Source organism: Schistocerca piceifrons, chromosome 4 (genome assembly GCF_021461385.2).
Source record: "Schistocerca piceifrons isolate TAMUIC-IGC-003096 chromosome 4, iqSchPice1.1, whole genome shotgun sequence".
Taxonomy (NCBI): Eukaryota; Metazoa; Arthropoda; class Insecta; order Orthoptera; family Acrididae; genus Schistocerca; species Schistocerca piceifrons.
Genome location: NC_060141.1, coordinates 610,750,247 through 610,755,461, shown reverse-complemented (window position 1 = coordinate 610,755,461; position 5,215 = coordinate 610,750,247). Strand labels below are relative to the sequence as shown.

The window sequence follows — 5,215 nt, the reverse complement described above, 5'->3', positions numbered from 1 at the left end:
GCTTAAAAAATCAAAAGCAAGCCAATAGAAATTTTTACGTGACTTCTTTCTTAAAGCAATTTTTTCTTTCGGCTTCATTGTTTTCAGATCTGAAGGTGATAGCTAAGCTACCGAAACTGGTCATCACTTTGTAAAAATTTTTGATGTTGAATGCGATTTAGTTAATATGTAAAATTTTTTGAAACTTTAGAACGTTTTATTGAAAGTTTTTAAATATTTATGATTTTATAGAGATAGGCCAACTATTGTACATTCGGTATCCGACAACAATGCTGGAGGCCACTGATATAGTTTGTAAAATCGTTTTTGAGTTCCAACATCAAATGTCAGATCACCGTGAAAACAGACCTAAAAATTTTTAACACCATGCTTTTACTTCCTTCAAACACTGTGATTTAGACGTTGGCAATTGATTTTGATTTCCGTTGAATTTTTCATCTTGTATTATGTTTTGTTCGTTTTCCTTACCTTGCGATGAATATCACGACGTTTCAGTGATGAGGAAAAGTCACATTAACGCGTCAGTCAATATTTTGAGACATAAGATTTCGTTTCAGGTTGACAGTATAGTTCCTTTTCTCTTTCAATCGATCGGAAAAATAGTAATAAGTAATACAAGTTTGAAAAAATAAGGATTTATTGTTGGCGACAGATACAGATGTACGGCATCTCCGAGGCCTTTATTGTAGTTGCGAGGACAAGCAGCTCTGCCACATTAGTTGCAGCAGGTGTCGGATGGCCCCTCAGCCATGGTGCCCGTGGTGGCCGCCGCCGTAGTTTCCGCCACCATGGTGTCCGCCATGGTGACCTCCTCCCCCATAGTGGCCGCCACCGCCGCCGCCACGTCCTCCATGGTGCGCGGCTTCTGGTTCAGCCACGGCAGCGGCTTGCACTGACATGCAGCAGATGGCGACCAGCACCAGCAGCGCAGCGTAGATCACCTGCTCAGCAGAAAAAATACACCACGTTACGAGGCGAAGGACACAGTCTGAGGCGAAATGCAAGTAGAGCGGTTTTTATATGTTCCCAAGTCTTAAGTCCGGGAAGAAAGAAGTACTGCTCTTAAGCACAGACCTATGAGCAGTGCGGCTGCCGAATCTGCTTGTACCCTCCTGCTACGAGACACCAGTAAGCTACATGCATATAAATAAACAACCGAGTAACAGAAGATTGTATCAGCTAGAAAGTCTCATCTCTACCTTGTCCCATTTGTTTCCCTTTTAAAACTATTAGCAGAAGTAAGTTCATTTTATTTGCACAGATTCTGTAATACAAGAAGAAAAATGGTTGATGTCAAATTTCTTCCACAATCTAATTAAAAACATCGTCAGTTACAAGAGTCAAACAGAGGTGATTTAGGAGTTGTTCTAAAGAGAAAGAAAGAAAGATTTGAGCTGAAATTTCTTTCTTTACAATTCGACGCACTGAACAAAAAAAAAAAAAAAAAAAAAAAACAGATACTTTAAACCTGTATTATGTCATACAGAATTACAAAACAGAGAACACCAGATTCAGAACATTTAACGTAGTCATCGTCTGGTTTTCAAACACTATAACAGCCCTGTTCGCAGTCCTTCTTCAGGGGCCACTCATGCAGCCACAAAATAAATATTTATATTTTGTGAAGTTCAAAAAATCATAGTCAGGGAGCGTATTTTTTCAAAACCATGTACTGTAAGTTGTTTGTGTGCTTCCACAACAAATGATCATGGAGATGAGGACAAATATAACGATAATAGCTGAGGCAAGGTTTCTAGGTCTAGTAAGTACAGGTACATTAGAACGGAAAATTATAAAAAATGACAATTAAACAAAATTACCCTCCGATGATGGCAAAAAGACAATGAAACAAGTTTGGGCATTAAAAAGGAATAGTGGTTGCCTTAAAAAGGAACAGTTTTTTGCATAGTAGGCGGACCTGCATTCCCATACCTCTTTGGCTGAAACGATGAAGCACGAACACGAGTAAATGATTTTACAACAGTGAAAATACCCACATTTACGGCTTGAAAATGTCATATATCAGATACGGAGTACCATGTTAAAAACACAGCTAAGCAAGACAGCGTTCGCAGTCAACAAAGATATTTTGTATTTCGAATTCAGCTCATTTTACACCTGATACCACCAAACTGGTGTATTCTTAAATTTGTACCGAACAAGGTGTCAATCATTACGAAAGTGGCCCGTCTTTCGTTTTGGGCGATGAAATGTCCCTAGGGCTTCTCCCCACCTGCACCGTAGATCCATATCTATTTATTTCAGTTTTACCATAAAATCATTTCTGGTTTCTTTCAGTGCTTGCTCTCCTGCTAAGACAGTTCAAATTTCCGTCTCGGTATTAACCAAACACTGCTAGTCTCTCTGCTCTTAGACCTCTGTTGACGGAGATCTCTTAGCAATTATAGCGCAGATATTACGAATTGCCTAACTTTAGTGTGAATAATTGCAAGAGATGAAATGAATCAGACGTCAAAAAAGACATTTTTGCCATATAGTCTCCCAACACATTTAGTGTGGCTAGAAAAGTAGCAGAGTGGTCTCAAAACGTCGGAAACATTGTATGGGAAGACAAGTTACTGTATAGAAAGAAACATAATAACGTTGATTTTGTAAAGTGAACTGTAGTGAAAAAACACTCTAGTACATTCTGCTAACAGTAAGACAATGATTTTACGACAACCAAACATTTTTGCTAAGAAGTATAAATATTCCTTTCATTTTCAGAGACGTGGTGATCAAAATCTTCCCTTTTCAAAACAATCCCCACTGCTACCCAGTTTGCAAAAAGACAGAAAAGGTCATGTAGAATAAAATAAACATAAAAAGGATTGGTTTATGATACTCCGGAAGTTCTGAGTGAGTACCACAATCCGAAAAATGACTTCGTTTGCTTAGAACACTGTAACATTAGTTAATGTTATTGAAGTATTATCAATATCGACTTGAGAATCACATAAAAACGCATAATATTGGGAGAATGGTACTGGACAGACAATACAGTTTGCAATGTGCCGAATAAATCGTGCTAGCACTTAAAAATCTAGCGCTCGAGACAAAAAAATGAAACATCGAGGGTCCTTCATGCCGTACAGCCGTCCATGTTTTTCTGCCGGTGAATGTGATGATTCATCCTTTAGTAATTCACATGCATCTTTCACGAAAAATTTTGCCCAGCAGCATAAAAGTAACTATAACTAACCAGAGCGTACAAAGCGGCAACAATTCTCAGAAACTAAATTGGGGCACTTTCACACACGCATCAGCATTTCACCTGTACGATTACGATACACCGTTAAATTCTCTCAGACGGCGACAAAAAAAAATTTCTCCATATTTTTCAATATTTGTTATTTTCTTCACGTTCCTCTGCTTCCACACTTAATGTAATACAATATTGAGTTTCTCCCCTAAGTAAATCCTTACAACTATAGCATTGACTAAGTCGACTGTCTGTGAACTTCGTGGAGACGCTAATACTAAATCAATACATACAAATGATTATTAGCAGCGATGCGTGATCATCCCTTACCAGAAAACTCTTCATGTCGCCGGAGTAAGATCAGTTCACGGTATTCGCAGAGAATATGGTGAGTGTATGGAGCATGCAGGTCTTTTATACTACAAGTCTTCGAGGACGGAGACAGAAAAAGCACGTCATTTCCGAGAATGTTACGAGAAGCACGTGTGATCCTTAAGCAGGGGGGGGGGGGAGATCATAAATATTACAGAAACGCGTGTACACTCGTGCTGCGGTGTCACGTGTTAGCATAAACAATTACCCGACCGGTTCTCGGTTCTCCTGGTCTCGGGTATTCACCGACGCTGACAAAACCGTGCTTGTTATCTGACCTCGGATACGGCAGCTGCGTGTCTGCGTGTTCCAAAACCGGTCGACGCGCCTCACATGAGGTCACGTAGGCTGGATGCGAGACCCTGTCATTTTCTGGTATTACAAAACTCGCTCAGTTTGATTCATCAACACTTCATGCGACACTGCAGTTTGTATATAAACAGCATCACCACCAGGTGTCCTCCACTGCTGACTCCAAAGTTGAGCAGGCAGGTCGATACCGTTTTGACTCTGGCTGGCAGTCAATATGTAGTTTCTGATGTGCTGCTTAGAGACAGAAGAACGCTTCATCCTTGGGTATCGATAGCGTCTGCTCTTACATAGACCTATGTAAGGATTTTTTTTAAGTCAGCAATCTTCTGACTGATTTGATGCGGTCCGCCATAGATTACACTCCTGGGACCACCTTTTCATTTCAGAGTAGCACATGCACCTTACACTGAATCATTTGCTGGATGTATTCCAACCTCTGTTTTCTCCTACAGTTTTTACCCTCTACAGTTCCCTCTAGTTTATCCCTGCTGCCTTCACACATGTCCTCTCATTCTGTCTCTTCTTCTTATCAGTGTTTTCCATACGTTCTTTTCTTCACCGGTTCTGCGGAGAATCTCCTCATTTATTTTCTTGTCGGTCCATCACATTTTCCACATTCTTCTGTATCATCGCATCTCAAACACGGAGGTTCTCTTCTGTTCACGCTCTCCATGGTTCATTACCTTAGAGTACTGTACTCCTAGCGAACAGCCTCATAAAATTCTTCCTCAGACTGTGGTCTAAATTTGATACCTGGTGACTTCTCTTAGTCAGAAATGCCCTCTTTGCCTGTGCTAGTCTGCTTATGTCCTCCTTGCTTCGCTCGTCATGGGTTATTTTGTTTCCAAGGTAGCAGAATTCCTTAACTTTGTCTACTTTGTGATTGCAAGTTGCGATGTTAAGCTTCTCGCTACTTCATTTGTGCTACTGCTCATTATTTTTGTCTTTTTCCCGTTTACTATAAATCCACATTAGGAACTCATTAGACTCTTCATTCCTCCAACAGTTTTTGTAATTCTTCTCCACTTTCGTTGAGGACAGAAGTGTCACAGCGAAGCTCATCAGAGATCTCCTTCCACTCTGAATTTTAATCCAACTCCTCATCCTTTTTTATTTCCGTCATTGCCTCGTCGATGTATAGACTGAAAAACGAGGTCGAAAGACTTAATCCCTGTCTTACACTCTTTTTGATCGGAGCACTTCTTTCTTGGTCTTCCAATCTTATTGTTCCCTCTTGGTTCTTGTACATATTGTATATCACCCTAATTCGTTTTTAGTTTACACCCGTTTTTCTCAGAATTTCCAACATTTTTCCCCATTTCACACTGT

The 5,215-nt window shown here is 40.1% G+C and overlaps 1 long non-coding RNA gene across 1 annotated transcript; it reads right to left on the bottom strand.

The window, feature by feature from the left end:
• Positions 1–619: 619 nt before the first annotated feature.
• Positions 620–3,678, bottom strand: LOC124795249. The gene is made up of 2 exons (XR_007016667.1): positions 3,533–3,678; positions 620–941 (listed from the first exon to the last, which is right to left on the bottom strand). It is a non-coding gene; the product is annotated as an uncharacterized LOC124795249 (long non-coding RNA).
• Between the last annotated feature and the right edge of the window lie 1,537 nt (positions 3,679–5,215).